A 16,757-nucleotide genomic window follows, 5' to 3' on the forward strand; every position below is an offset into this window, starting at 1 on the left:
TTTCCACATAAATTAATATAGTGTAAGACTTTATTCAGAAAAAAAACTTTTGTAAAACATTTTTAAAGGCAATGAAACAGCAATAAAACAATTTTTAGTTCTAATTTAAATAAATCTTATTCATAAAAGAAAGCAAAGAAAGTTAAAAGGCGTTGGAACTCTTAAGATATTAATTACTGTGCATTTACATAGAGAGAAATTATGACAGTACAATTCCATGACCCTTCTATGTGCAAAGCTCCCATTAACTTTGATTTTGCCTTTATAAGCAACAAAGAATTACTTTATCATATATAATATTTTTATTAGTAAGAGAATCTCATAATAATACTGTTAAGCAATTGAGGTCCTACATTCTCAAGCCTCAGAGTTTTCAATGAAGGAACCATATTTTTACTATGGCAATGACTGAATTTTGTGCAAAATTCTCAAATTTTGAATATATCACATTATGGAGCATCCATTTTATTTTTCAATTGCTTGGGTGGATAGAATCAAAGGAAATGCAATTATACTACAGGAATTTTCCACCATTCAATTCCCAGTGTAGTTATGCATGAAGAACTCTAAGTCAAAAGAAAACAGAATACATTTGAAAGCAGAATTGACCCCTTTATTTCGTTTTACAAATGAAAAGATTCAAGATTCAGGTCACTTTTCCCTACTCAAAAAGAGACCTATTAATAAGCATTAAAATGCTTCACATTTTACAGTCTGCAATATCATTGCTTCATTATGAATTAGGTATTTAGGGGAAAACACATTTCCTACAAAGGAATTGTACAAAAATATACAATTCCTCCAACATGCATTTTTTAAATACTAAGAAAGAAATGTAACTGTTGTTTTCTGCAACCTAGGCTCAGGCAACTGCCCAAGCAGCCTATGGGGGACTGATATCAATAGGAGTTTTATGCCTGATGGAAAATCATTCTAAAGATTTTTTTTTGTCTGAAAAATAACGTCATCACTGTGATTTCCACCCTGGGATACAGAAGCGGGAATTACATTGTGTTGTTAAAATGTTAGCAACCGCATTTCATTTTTTGAAAAGGTAATTTAGTTTTCCTGAAGTAAAGAGTTGATTATATCTCTTATTACTGTTACAAGAATTTGATATATCACAAAGTATGAGTTACAGCATGTGCCAACTATCAACCAGGAAAAATGAACCTGATTCATAATTCACTTTGAGAATGTCTAGTTAGTCAATCAAGTGATTTGTAATCATGAAGGCTGCCAGAAATGGAATGAATAATGAGCCACAGTAAAATCCCTGGATTTTTTTTTTAGTATTCTTATTTCATTACGTGACTTTTATTGCCATTTTTGATCGCTGTTTCTCAGCAGCACAAATTAAATCGTACATATTTACTTAGAAGTTTTTGACTATTAAATAGGCTAAAGGATACACAAGTTGAATGACCAGAGTATTTAATGTCTCCCTACAAAATTAAAAGTCTTAGTGATTATAGCTTTAGCACAGAAAATTTCATTATCTTCCAACTCCCTCAACACTTGCCTTATTTTATTTAAATTATTTTGTGACTATGCTATTTCTGGATAGCTTATTGTAGTTCAGAATACTTTCTCAAGTTGTTTCTATATAGTCTAAAATCATTTAACAGAATTTTGTTAATATCAGAAGCCTTAAACCTCCTTTAATATCTTCATCACATACTATTTCCTCAGTTAAAACTATAACATAAGCTGATGGCCAAAGAACTTTTGCCCTCTAACATATGTTATTAAATAATATATATTTATTGCTAAATATCGGACACAACTGAGCAACTGAACTGAACTGAACTGATACATAATATAATATTAATTATTATAATATACAGTCATATTGAAGTATATAATAGATATATCTATAGTTATTAGTATAATCTTATTAAATTACAAATATAAAAAATATAAACCAACTTACAGCTTGGCATATTACTAAAGGGGTAATATGATAAATTAGTGTTTTTCAAAATGTAAAAATACTAAATTATGTAAGAATTTGTCACTCTGATAATATTGGCTATTATTAGCATGTTATGAAGATGGCATAACAGAAGAACTACCCAGTTGTAAAGCAAATAAAACTGTAAATGTGATAACAAATAGGCTCATTCTTTGTTGTATTTTTCATAATTTTCAAGCAAAAAAGTCTTTATCCAAATTTAGACTGATTACAACACCAGACCACCCGTGGCTCTCCTTATAAGTAATAAGTCCTTAAGTCAAGACCTATTCTACCCATTATTGAAATCTAATACTTATGAAAAATTCAACTATTTACATTTTGTGGATTAATTTCCAATAATAAATGCTCAAGATAACAAAATTCCATGCATACACTATACTGACTCCAAGAAGCAAGGACAATTACGGTGAGACCTCAGGAAAGACACTGGTTTTCATTCTGGATAGTCCCTGAAAAGTATAGCAGCGCTCTTCTTTGGAATTCAATTTATCACCATTATCACACCAACTGTGAGAATCATCTTCCCTTTCCTACAGAGATTAACCATTCATTCAACAAATGCTTATTAAACGTCCATTATGCGTCAGATGGAGAAGGCAATGGCACCCCACTGAAGTACTCTTGCCTGGAAATTCCCATGGATGGAGGAGCCTGGTAGGCTGCAGTCCATGGGGTCGCTAAGAGTCGGGCACGACTGAGCGACTTCACTTTCACTTTTCACTTTAATGCATTGGAGAAGGAAATGGCAACCCACTCCAGTGTTCTTGCCTGGAGAATCTCAGGGACAGCAGAGCCTGGTGGGCTGCCGTCTATGGGGTCGCACAGAGTCGGACACGACTTAAGCGACTTAGCAGCAGCAGCAGCAGCATGTGTCAGATACTGTGCTAAAAATGGGGGATGTAAAAATGAATCAGACACACAGCCTTTGTACTCACCCTTGAGAGACCCATAATCTAGTTAGAAAGATTCATACAGGAAAACAAATAAAATAAAGGTTCTAGAATAGATCTATGTACTGGAAAGACTCAAAGAATGTAAGGTACAATGACAGAGGTCAGGAGTCACAAAAAGCTTGAGACAGATAACAAAGTTGAATCTTATATGAAAAGTCACTATTCACCAGGAAGCAAGGAGAAAAGATCATAATGGTAAGAAGGAGAATATTAATAAAGAAGTGCCAAATAGCAAATTACCATAGGGTGACCACAAGCTACTCAGTTTAACTGAAGTTGACATGTAAAGAATATATATGAAGTTGCGTGGTGAGGAAGAAGGCTGCCAGAAGTAAGCCTGAAGTAAGCCTGAAGTAAGCCTGAAGTAGTATGTAACAGATCAATAACAAAAGTTCTATTTGTACACTAACACAATATATGTCTTACAAACAATAGAAACTTTTGAAGAACTTTAAGCATAAAAATCACAGGGCCATAGGTTTCCATAATGTCTAAACAATTTATGCATTTGGCTTCCTTCACAATGGTCAAATTAACATTTTACATTTTATTATGTAGCTTATAGAGAACTAATACCACTATTTTGGCCTACTTATTTTATATTCATATGTAAATAATCTCCCAAAACAAGGGTCTCAGCCTCTAGCAGACTTGTGAATTGAACAGCAATTCTGAAGAGTGTGGCAAACACTAAAAATATACCAAGTTTACCAAGGAAGCATATCAAGATTCTACTTAGAGAAGTCATACATGTGATATATGTATATACATACACATACAACACGGATAATATATTGACTTTCAAACGTTATGTCCATTTAAAGTTATGATAGCAAATGTTTAACATAGACACATTTTGGTGTACTTCAATCAGTAGTACAAAATCACTATGAACTAGCCAGACTATGTTTCAAAAATAAAGTACCCCAGTCCTGAATTGCATATGTAAAAGCTTCATGTAGCTTAATGCAGCATTTATAAACAGGAACTCTGAGGTCAGAGTCCAGGGTTGGAATCCTGGATTAGCCACAATCTTATACCCTGGAGAAGGAAATGGCAACCCACTCCAGTACTTTTGCCTGGAAAGTCCCATGGATGGAGGAGCCCAACAGGCTACAGTCCATGGGGTCGCAAAGAGTCAGACAGGACTGAGTGACTTCACTTCACTTTATACAAATTATTAACCTCTTTGAGTCTTAGTTGCCTTATCTATAAGCCTGGGATAATTATTTCTGTCCCACAACACTGTTATGAAGACACAATGAGTAGAGAAAGTACTTAGCACAGGGCTGAGCAAACATTAATTATTCAATAAATAGTATCTTATTATTATAGATAGAATAGAAATTATTCTAGTTATGATAAACTCATTTATACACTAAAAAAATTTGGTTTATTTGCATAGACTATTAAAGAAATTACGAAAGTCTAGTCCAACTGAAAATATTTGATGTAGGCTTAATGTGAAAATAATAATATGAGAAAATCATCTAAAAACAATGTTTTAAAGGAAAAAGGTTTTGAAAAATGCATCAAATTATACTTAATTACTTCCAGAGCATGGGAAGGGTAAGTCCAATCACTATAGGACTATTGGGAGCCTCTTTCAGGAAAAGGAAAACTACAGTCAAATCTTTTTTCCAAATACAGTGTCATGTCATTCCTTTTTTGAATTTCATTGCCTCTTACTAAAAGATTTAGTATAGATGATGAGGCTGGTTATAATCACATAATGACATGTACCTGTAGTATAAGGATCTTCTCCCTAGAGTGAGGTCTTTCTTTGACTTCGGTGAGCATCAGTCCTAACAGTCTCCGATCTTGAGATTTGTTTATAACCTGAAAAAACAACAACAACAACAACAAAAAGAGAATAACAATAAAGCAACAAAAAAGTAGAATACTAATAAAGCAAGACTGTAAAAGAAAATTTACTTTGACAGTCTGACAATAGAGCTGACTCAAATGAAAATAACTAGAATAGAGGGCCAAAGCAACATGGTAACTGTATCAAGTTACTTATACATATACTCAGTTCAGTTCAGTTCAGTCGCTCAGCCGTGTCCGACTCTTTGCGACCCCATGAATCGCAGCATGCCAGGCCTCCCTGCCCATCACCAACTCCCAGAGTTCACTCAAACTCACGTCCATCGAGTCGGTGATGCCATCCAGCCATCTCATCCTCTGTCGTCCCCTTCTCCTCCTGCCCCCAATCCCTCCCAGCATCAGGGTCTTTTCCAATGAGTCAACTCTTCGCATGAGGTGGCCAAAGTACTGGAGTTTCAGCTTTAGCATCATCCCTTCCAAAGAACACCCAGGGCTGATCTCCTTCAGAATGGACTGGTTGGATCTCCTTGAAGTCCTAGGGACTCTCAAGAGTCTTCTCCAACACCACAGTTCAGAAGCATCAATTCTTCGGTGCTCAGCCTTCTTCACAGTCCAACTCTCACATCCATACATGACCACAGGAAAAACCATAGCCTTGACTAGACGAACCTTTGTTGGCAAAGTAATGTCTCTGCTTTTCAATATGCTATCTAGGTTGGTCATAACTTTCCTTCCAAGGAGTAAGCGTCTTTTAATTTCATGGCTGCAGTCACCATCTGCAGTGATTTTGGAGTCCAAGAAAATAAAGTCTTCTCACAGTTTCCATTGTTTCCCTATCTATTTACCATGAAGTGATGGGACCAGATGCCATGATCTTCGTCTTCTGAATGTTGAGCTTTAAGCCAACTTTTTCACTCTCCTCTTCACTTTCGTCAAGAGGCTTTTTAGTTCCTCTTCAATTTCTGCCATAAGGGTGGTGTCATTTGCATATCTGAGGTTATTGATATTCTGAGGTTATTCTCCCAGCAATCTTGATTCCAGCTTGTGCTTCTTCCAGCCCAGCGGTTCTCATGATGTACTCTGCATAGAAGTTAAATAAGCAGGGTGACAATATACAGCCTTGACGTACTCCTTTTCCTATTTGGAACCAATCTGTTGTTCCATGTCCAGTTCTAACTGTTGCTTCCTGACCTGCATATAGGTTTCTCAAGAGGCAGGTCAGGTGGTCTGGTATTCCCATCTCTTGAAGAATTTTCCACAGTTTATTGTGATCCACACAGTCAAAGGCTTTGGCATAGTCAATAAAGCAGAAATAGATGTTTTTCTGGAACTCTCTTGCTTATACTCAAGATTAGGTAAATTTGGGTCAAGTCAAAAATGTAATTACTATAGTAAAATGAAGTTATGATTATTAAATATGCATTAAATGATATCAACCTGAACTACAGATTTCTATACACTACTAATTCTTGTGATAATATTAAACATACATATGTAGTCATTCACTGTGTTTCTGAGATAGAAAACGTGCGGCAAGCATTAACATCAGGTACCCATTGAAAAATCATAATCTATATATTTGAAAATGGAAAAAAATCTTTACAATTATACTGCAATTATTCTGAAATTTCCTAAACCTCAGTAATATATTTTAAAATAGGCATGTAATACAGGTGGTTCTATTCTACCCATATTTATTCAAATAAAAGTCATGAATTATAAGTCAGCTGCTGCTGCTGCTGCTAAGTCGCTTCAGTCGTGTTACCATGTGTTATATAGAAACAAGAACAGAGGTGAGAGAAAGAAGGTAATCAAACTACTTTTATTAGGTATATTCATAAATAGAAAATTATTACTTCCATTCCAATTTTATGCAATCCTTTAGACACAAGTAATGAAGCACTATGGTTTAACATTCTAATGTTGTTGTTTAGTCACTCAGTCATGTCCAGCTCTGCAATTTCATGGACTGCAGCATGCTAGGCTTCCCTGTCCTTCACCATCTCCAGGAGTTTGCTCAAACTCAAATCCATTGGGGCTTCCCTGGTGGCTCAGCTGGTAAAGAATCCGCCTGCGATGCAGGAGACCTGGGTTCGATCCTTGGATTGGGAAGATCCCCTGGAGAAGGGAACAGCTCCCCACTCCAGCATTCTGGCCTAGAGAATTCCAAGGATTGTATAGTCCATGGAGTCACAGAGTCCTACATGACTGAGCGACTTTCACTTTCTAGTCCCTTGAGTCGGTTATGTCATTCAACCATCTCAGCCTCTGTCACCCCCAAAATACTGTCTCAAAAAAAAGTTTAAACCAAATAGTTGTTTGATAACACTGAAAATATAAAATAATGCTAGTATGATCTTTCCTGTATGAAGATGACACTGACTCACCATCAACAAAGACGAGCTTCAAGCTGATTTTCCACAGTGAAGATAGACTTTCTGATACAGCCATTCTCTTGCCAAAGATCCCTGGTGAATAAGAGCTTGTATCTGCAAGATAAGTGTTACCAATAGTCACAGAAAGTAACAAAATAAAATTATCAATATAGAAATGAAACCTATGCCTTGGTCCCAACCACTATATTTTGATGAACTAAAAATGAAGTCACAAAAATATATAAGTACTGTATAATACTTAAAAACAAAATTGCATATGCATTTACTCTGATACATTAATTGTATTCTATATATCACTGACCTAAAAATACAAATAACCACAGCCTGACCTCTATCCCTAAGTAAAAATGTTCTCAGCCATCTTAACTACAACAAAAATTGCATCTGACATGTAAAACCCGAAGTATATAATGAAAATGCTCAAAACATGAAAGCATGCCAACTTTACATCCCTCATCACCAGTAGCAATAACTGAGGAAATTACAGAATATTTTTGTTAATGGTAGCAATATTCTCAATAGCATTAAAAACAGTATGACTACAACCAAAATTATTTCAATATTTCCCAGAATCCTGAAAAATACTTCTACTTTTCATGAAGAAAAAGTACTTTCGTTACTAGCTTCAGTGTTCATTCATGTTAATGCAGAACAGAGGTTTTGTAATTAAATATTCCTGATACGGAATTTAATCAGTTGCCAGATGAATCTCCTTCATAAGAGTTGAGGAAGCTAGCTAAACATTGCTGAAGATATACTTTATAGTAAAAGTAAAATTAATGTATGGGCTTCTTTGTTATTTAAGGAAGTAAGAGATTAATATTTGTTAAAAGTCAGTAAGAAGCAGAACTTCCCTGGAGGTCCAGTGGTGAAGACTTTGTGCTTCCAATGCAGGGGTCGTGGGTTTGCTCCCTGGTCAGGAAATTAAGATCCCACAAGCCACGTAGTATGGCCAAAGTAGCCAAAAAATTAAAATTTTTTAAATTTAATAAAAAAAAGAAAAAAATGAGTAAGCAGCAGCTAACAACTGGATACAATTTAAACAAAAGCATGATGCTAAGTACCTATGATGAGCAGTGTTAGTCGCTCAGTCATGTCCGACCCTGTGCAACCCCATGGACTGTAGCCCTCCAGGATCCTCTGTCTGTGGAATTCTCCAGGCAAGAATACTAGAGTGGGTTGCCATTTCCTTCTCCACGGTGTCTTCCCGACCCAGGGATCAAACCTGGGTCTCCTGCATTGCAAACAGATTCTGAGCCACCAGGGAAGCCTCTGAGTCTATTTGGAGGGGTTGATACGGGGTTCCGTATCAAGTATAAAAATAACAAGGCATAGTACACAATCTCAAAGAAATCATAATATCGGTATTATTGAAACATTCCCCACTTCCACTTCTACATAGTTCCTGCAATAATAAACAGCTAAATTCCAACCCAGGTCCTCTGCTAGAACAGGAAGCATGAAGTAGAAGAGCACAGCATCATACCAGAACAAGTTAGCTACCACAGGGATGAGGCTCTGGGGCTCCTCCTGCAAATGGAGATAAGGAAATTTCAATAGGAATGTTGAGAAAATTTGCTACCACCTGTGATGGGGGTCTACTGCCACCTGTAAACAAATAAACTGTTAATTCTAAGGCACTAGACTAAACTGTCAGAGAAGGCAATGGCACCCCACTCCAGTACTCTTGCCTGGAAAATCCCATGGACGGAGAAGCCTGGTAGGCTTCAGTCCATGAGGTCACCCACTAGGAGTCGGACATGACTGAGCGATTTCACTTTCACTTTCATGCACTGGAGGAGGAAATGGCAACCCACTCCAGTGTTCTTGCCTGGAGAATCCCAGAGACGGGGGAGCCTGGTGGGCTGCCATCTATGGGGTCGCACAGAGTCGGACACGACTGAAGTGACATAGCAGCAGCAGCAGCAGACTAAACTGTTTCCAGTCACAATTCTGTTTTAAAAGGTCATTCTCCTTATCACCTCTTCATTATTTTCCTTACCATCATCTCTCACCCAACTCATCAAAATTGAGAATTAGGCTGCAAACTCCTAAACTTCCTTTTCATTGTGGTTCCCATTTTCACAATGCCTAGCAGAGCACCTTCCAATTTTTAAATGCTTAATAAATGTTTGGTAAATTTAACTGAACTAGTTATCTTACTTGTCCACTTGTCACCCACAAAATCATCATTAATGCTAACTACACCCATCCCTTGGACTGCAAGGACATCCAACCAGTCCATTCTGAAGGAGATCAGCCCTGGGTGTTCTTTGGAAGGGATGATGCTAAAGCTGAAACTCCAGTACTTTGGCCACCTCATGCGAAGAGTTGACTCATTGGAAAAGACCCTGATGCTGGGAGGGATTGGGGGCAGGAGGAGAAGGGGACGACAGAGGATGAGATGGCTGGATGGCATCACCGACTCGATATACATGAGTCTGAGTAAACCCCAGGAGTTGGTGATGGACAGGGAGGACTGGCGTGCTGCAATTCATGGGGTCGCAAAGAGTCGGACACAACTGAGCAACTGAACTGAACTGAACTGAACACCCATCATTCTTGGCAGGACAGTATGAGATGAAAAGATAAAATGATTTATTAATTCAACAAATGTTTTGCTCAAACACCTACTAGGTACCATGTTAACTTCCATGGATATTAGTGTAAATGATCACTGCCCTTAAATAACTCAGTCTAGTAAGAAGGATAAAGATGGAAAATAGCCATTATAATACACTGAAATCAGTTTATAACAAGTTTAATAGAAAGTGCTACAGATACTAAAAGGGAGGAAAACTGGCTTAGAACAAAGGCTTTAGAGAGAAGATGTCATGTAAGATGAGTACTAACAAATAAGTAGCTGCTGAACAGAAAGATAAACAGAGAAAGGGCATTCTAAGCAAGAGAAAGAGTGAAAAATTATCGATATGCAAAAGAGTACACGATATATTGAGAATTTTGATAAGCCTTTGGAAAAGTAGCAAATGAGGGGAAAAAAAGACATACGGAAGATCATAGAGATGCCTTATGATACTAAAAGGCTACAGCTCTGTCCCGACTAAAGGAGATAAGCCAAGAATATGACATGACCATTAAAAAGATCTTGGCAGCAGTGTGAAACATCAGAGAGAAGACAAGACGAGAGAGGCATGGGACCAAATTATGAGACAAAGATGACTTGACTTTAATGGTTTATGAAAACTATGGTGACCTAGTTCATGGGTGACCATTAGGTTTGTTACCCAGCGGATCTTAAACTTAGATATACATTTAGAGACTACTACAGATTCTTATTTTAGAAAACTGTTTATGTGATATAACCTCAACCAAACAGCAGAGTAGGAATTTCAAAGAAATTATATCAAGATACCAAAATATAATGACTAGCTCAGGGTACTGGGACTACAGGTTATACTTTTCTTCTTGTTACTGATATATTCAAAATTTCCCACACACTAGAATTAAAAATAAATTTCAGAGCAATTTCTTGAAACATAAAAGCTACAACTGGCATTAACCCTAAATGGCCAGTGCCAGGATTCCTTGACAACATAATTGACTCCAAAGGCTCCCTTCACGACCACAGCCCACTAGACATAAAATACGCACGCCTACATGGGAACATAAACCCATTCCCTTTCTGCTTCTGTAATTTCCTCTTACCCTGAATGCCTATCTAAATCCTAACCTCATCATTTGTTGTTGTTCAGTTGCTAAGTCATGTCTAACTCTTTGTAACCCCATAGACTGCAGCATGCTAGGCTTCCCTGTCCATCACCAATTCCCAGAGCTTGCTCAAACTCATGTCCATCGAGTCAGTGATGCCATCCAACCATTTCATCCTGTTGCCCCCTTCTCCTCCTGCTCTCAATCTTTCCCAGCATCAGGGTCTTTTTCAATTACTTGGCTACCTCTTCACATCAAGTGGTCAAAGTACTGGGGCTTCAGCTTCAGCATCAGTCCTTCCAATGAATATTCAGGACTGTTTTCCTTTAGGATTGACTGGTTTGATCTCCTTGCAGTCCAAGGGACTCTCAAGAGTCTTCTCCAATACCACATTTCAAAAGCATCAATTCTTCGGTGCTCAGTTTCCTTTATGGTCCGGCTCTCACACCTGTACATGACTACTGGAAAAACTACAGCTTTGACTAGCTGGACCTTTGTCAACAAAATGACATCTCTGCTTTTTAATATGCTATCTATGTTTGTCACAGCTTTTCTTCCAAGGAGCAAGCATCTTTTAATTTCATGGCTGCAGTCACCATCCACAGTGACCTGGAGCCCAAGAAAATAAAATGTGTCATTGCTTCCAATTTTTCCCCATCTATTTGCCATGAAGTGATGGGACTGGATGCCATGATCTTCATTTTTTGTATGTTGAGTTTTAAGCCAGCTTTGTCACTCTTTGCATTCACCCTCATCAAGAGGCTCTTTAGTCCCTCTTTGCTTTCTGTCATTAGAGCGGTATCATTTGTCTATCTAAGGTTGTTGCTATTTCTCCCAGCAATCTTGATTCCAGTTTGTGCTTCAACCAACCTGGCATTTCTCATGATGTACTCTGCATATAAGTTAAATAAGCAGGATGACAATATACAGCCTTGCTGTACTCCTTTCTCAATTTTGAACCAGTCCATTGTTCCATGTCCGGTTCTAACTGTTGCTTCTTGACCTGCATATAGGTTTCTCAGGTGACAAGTAAAGCGATCTGGTATTTCCACCTCTTTAAGAATTTTCCACAGTTTGTTGTGATCCACACAATCAAAGGCTTTAGCATGGTCACCAACAGCTATAATGATATTATACATGCATAACCAAAAGCTCATTATCTGCCCCACACACTGTGACATCCAACCACATTATTTATTGAAACCCTTCTTGAATAGTTCCCCAGTTTGGGCTTCCCTGGTGGCTCAGAGGTTAAAGGGTCTGCCTGCAATGCAGAAGACCTGGGTTCGATACCTGGGTTGGGAAGATCCCCTGGAGAAGGAAATGGAAACCCACTCCAGGATTCTTGCCTGGAGAATCCCATGGACAGAGGAGCCTGGTGGGCTACAGTCCACAGGGTCGCAAAGAATTGGACACGACTGAATGACTTCACTTTCACTTTGTTCTTCCTACAATTTTCTACGATACTAGTGAATAAAAAAACAATGCTAGTGCAAAATCAGTCCTATTCTAAAACAAATATTCAGACATGACTCATTTATGGATATATGTGCATATAATTATACCAATGACTTAATAAACTGAAAATTTATGTATATAACCACTACAAAAGAGTTTTCAAATCTATTATCTCAGAAGAAATTGCTTACTATTATGAGTTGCACTGTGCCCCCTACAAGATGTTGAGATCCTAACTCTCAGTACCTGCAAATGCAACCTTATTTAGAAATAGGGTTTTTGCAGATAATCAAGTTAAAATGAGGTCATTAGGGTGAATGCTAATTCAATATGACTGATGTCCTTATAAATAGAGGAAATTTGAACACTGACACAATAATATACACAGGGAGGATACCACATGAAGACGAAGGCCAGGTTCAGGGTTATGCATCTACAAGTCAGAGAACACCAAAGACTGCCAGCACACCATCACAAGCTACAGAAGAGGCATGGAATAGATTTTCTCCCTCACGGCCCTCAGAAGAACCAGCCCTGCCAACATCTCAGTCTTGGTCTTCTAGCTTACAGAACTGAGAGACAGTAAGTTACTGTTACTTAAGCTACCCTCATTTGTGGTGCTTTGTTACAGCAGCCCTAGCAAAACAGCACATCCACTAAAGGAAACCATGATTTTTTCCTTTGAAAGTCACTAAAGATGAAAACATTCTGAAGAAAGAATGCAAATCAGAAATAATTTCTTCCTATTCATTTTTAAACTTTATAGCAAAAGTGCTATTTAGCAGCTAAACCAACCTGGTGCCAAAAAATTCTAATGGGATATGATTCAATCTTCATCCTATATAGTACCTTTATACATATAGCATTACATTGGAGGATGATAGCATCCCATGGGGCTTCCCTGGTGGCTCAGCTGGTAAAGAATCTGCCTGCAATGCGGGAGACCCGGGTTTGATCCCTGAATTGGGAAGATCCCCTGGAGGAGGACAAAGCAACCCATTTCAATAGTCTTGCCTGGAGAGTCCCATCGACAGAGGAGCCTGGCAGGCTACAGTCCATGGGGTCACAAACTGTCAGACATGCTAAGATGTCAAACTACCTTTACAACCTAGACTGACATCAGGTTAACTCTAATGGTATGGTATCATCCATTATAACTTTCCATCAGGTATTACTGATGTATTTTTGCCTTTTTTAAAATAATGCAAAACTTAACTGATTACCAAAATTCAAAAGAATCTTGTTATATCATGCAAACACTCTTCACAAGATATAAATTATACCTCCACTGCTCACTGCAATCAGTTAGTTCAGTCGCTCAGTCATGTCCAACTCTTTGCGACCCCATGAATCGCAGCACGCCAGGCCTCCCTGTCCATCACCAACTCCCGGAGTTTACCCAAACTCATGTGCATCGAGTCGGTGATGCCATCTAGCTATCTCATCCTCTGTCATCCCCTTCTCCTCCTGCCTCCAATCCCTGCCAGCATCAGGGTCTTTTCCAATGAGTCAACTCTTCACATGAGGTGGCCAAAATATTGGAGTTTCAGCTTTAGTATCATTCCTTCCAAAGAACACCCAGGGCTGATCGCCTTCAGAATGGACTGGTTGGATCTCCTTGCAGTCCAAGGGACTCTCAAGTCTTCTCCAACACCACAGTTCAAAAGCATCAATTCTTCGGTGCTCAGCTTTCCTCACAGTCCAACTTTCACATCCATACATGACCACTGGAAAAACCATAGACTTGATTAGACGGACCTTTGTTGGCAAAGTAATGACTCTCCTTTTGAATATGCTATCTAGGTTGGTCATAACTTTCCTTCCAAGGAGTAAGCATCCTTTAATTTCATGGCTGCAATCACCATCTGCAGTGATTTTGGAGCCCCCAAAAATAAAGTCTGACACTGTTTCCAATACTTATACTTAAATGACACTTATACATCTATATATTAAGAAATAAAAGACAATTCCCTGGCATTCCAGTGGTCAAAACTTGGCATTTTCACTGCCATGGCCAAAGTTCAATTCCTGGTTGGAGAACTAAGATCTTACAAGCCATGTAGCATGGCAAAAAAAAGAAATTAATTAAGTCTAAAAAAGACTGAAACTACTACAGAGAGAGTGGTGGTATTTTTTTGTTAACCTTTTCACCTAAAGTAGCTATCATCTGTTGTTGTTGTTGTTGTTTAGGTGCTAAGTCATGTCCAATTCTTTTGTAACCCCATGGACTACAGTCCGCCAGGCTCCTCTGTCTGTGGGATTTCGCAGGTAGGAACACTTGAGTGGGTTGCCATTTCCTTCTCTGGGGTATCTTTGTGACCCAGGAATCAAACTTGCATCTCCTCTATTGGCATACAGATTCTTTACCACTGAGCCAGCAGGATCTACATTGGTCAAATTTGTTAGAAAATGTACCAACAACACACTTCTCCCTGTGAGAATGCCAAATAGTAAATTATTCTATAGTACTCTTAATAAAATTTGGTGAAGTATAAAAGTGTGATGATGCTGGGAAAAGACCCTGATGCTGGGAAAGATTAAGGGCAAAAGGAGAAGTGGGCAACAGAGGATGAGATGGTTGGATGGCATCACTGACTCAGTGGACATGAGTTTGAGCAAACTCAGGGAGATGGTGGAGAACAAGAAAGCCTTGCATGCTGCAGTTCACAGGGTAGCAAAGAGTCAGACACAACTTAGTGACTGAAAAACAACAAATAAAAATATGTTCAATGCTGTAATAAATTAAATAATATTAAAGATAACATGAGGTCCAGACCAAACATATGTATATTTCTAAACATTTATAAAAAAACATGTTTTGCCTTCATACTTAGTATATGTCATAATGTTAATTCAAATAGACTTTGCAATTTAGTTTCTTTAAAAAAATGAATCTGCTTCTTGCCAAATAAGGAAATGGAGGTCACCTTTCAAAAAATATTATGTAATTATATTTTATTTAGACAGATTGGCATATTTAATATAAACAGAGCATAAAGAAAAATTCTTAGGTCTTATTTTTTTAACTTATTTAAAGTTAGCTAACGCCATATTCTATTGATTCAAAATACTATATTATGACAGTATTTTTCTTAGCTTATTTTTGTGTATGGTGAGAGAAATGTGTTTTAACTTCATTTATATGCAGCTAGCTAACCTGCCCAACACCACTTGCTGAAGAAACTGTCTTTTTCCCATTGTATATTCTTGCCTCCTTTGTCAAAAATTAATTAACCATAGGTATGTAGATTAATTTCTGAGCTCTCTATTCTGCTCCATCGATCCATTTGCCTGTTTCTGTGCCATGCTGTTTTGATTACTGTAGCTTTATAGTACTGTATTGTCTGTGAGGGCTACGCCTCCTACTTAGTTCTTTTCCTTCAGGATTGCTTTGGAAAAATGGCTTAAAGGCTTAAACATAAGACATGACACCATAAAACTCCTAGAAGAAAACACAGGCAAAACATTCTCGGACATAAATTGTACAAATGCTTTCTTAGATCAGACTCCTCAGGCAATAGAAGTAAAAACAAGAATAAATAAATGGGACCTAATCAAACTCACAAGCTTTTGCACAGCAAAAGAACCATAAACAAAATGAAAAGACAATCTACAGAATGGGAGAAAATATTTGTAAATGATGCACCAACAAAGGCTTAATTTCCAAAATATACAAACAGTTCATACAACTTGACAACAACAAAAAAATTTTTTAATGTGCAGAAGACCTAAAGAGATGCTTCTCCAAAGAAGAAATACAGATGGCCAACAGGCACATGAAAAGATACTCAACATGACTAGTTATTAGAGAAATGCAAACCAAAACTACAATGAGCTAACGCCTCATGCCAGTCAGAATGGCCACAATTAAAAAGTCTACAAATAACAAATGCTAAAGAGGGTGTGGAGAAAAGAGAACCCTCTTACACTGTTGGTGGGAATGTAAGTTGGTGTAGCCACTGTAGAAAACAGTATGGAGGTTTCTCAGAAAATTAAAAATAGAATTACCATACGATCCAGCAGTTCCACTCCTGGGCATATATCCAGACAAAACAGTAATTCTAAAGGCTACATGCACCCCTATGTTCACATTAGCACTGTTTACAATACCCAAGACATGGGAACAACCTAAATGTACTTCAACAGGTGAATGGATAAAGAAGACGTGGCACATATATGCAATGTAATACTACTCAGCCATATAAAAAGAATGAAATAATGGCATTTGCAGTAACATGGATGCAACTAGAGATTAACATACTAAGTAAAATAAGTTGAAACAGAGAAAGACAATTACCATATGGTATCACTCATACGTAGAATCTAAACTGTGACACAAATGAACCCATCTATGAAACATAAATAGAGTCAGGGATATAGAGAATAGACTGATGGCTGTGAAGGGGAGGGCATGGGACACGGTTAGATTGGGAGTTGGGGATTAGCAGAGGCAAACTGGTATATACAGAATGAAGA

At 37.8% G+C, this 16,757-nt stretch overlaps 1 long non-coding RNA gene across 4 annotated transcripts in view; it reads right to left on the reverse strand.

Moving 5' to 3' along the window:
• LOC133251671 (uncharacterized) overlaps positions 1-16,757 on the reverse strand; it is a 159,693-nt gene that overhangs the window by 120,473 nt on the left and 22,463 nt on the right. For 3 of the 4 annotated variants that reach the window (XR_009737726.1, XR_009737728.1, XR_009737725.1), the window contains exons 2-3: positions 7,146-7,247; positions 4,675-4,770 (exon numbers count right to left, since the gene is read on the reverse strand). This is a non-coding gene — a long non-coding RNA (uncharacterized LOC133251671). Of the gene's footprint in view, positions 1-4,674; positions 4,771-7,145; positions 7,248-8,640; positions 8,685-16,757 lie in introns of all 4 variants that reach the window. The other variant, XR_009737727.1, reaches the window with a different exon arrangement.

Source organism: Bos javanicus, chromosome 7 (assembly GCF_032452875.1).
Source record: "Bos javanicus breed banteng chromosome 7, ARS-OSU_banteng_1.0, whole genome shotgun sequence".
NCBI lineage: Eukaryota > Metazoa > Chordata > Mammalia > Artiodactyla > Bovidae > Bos > Bos javanicus.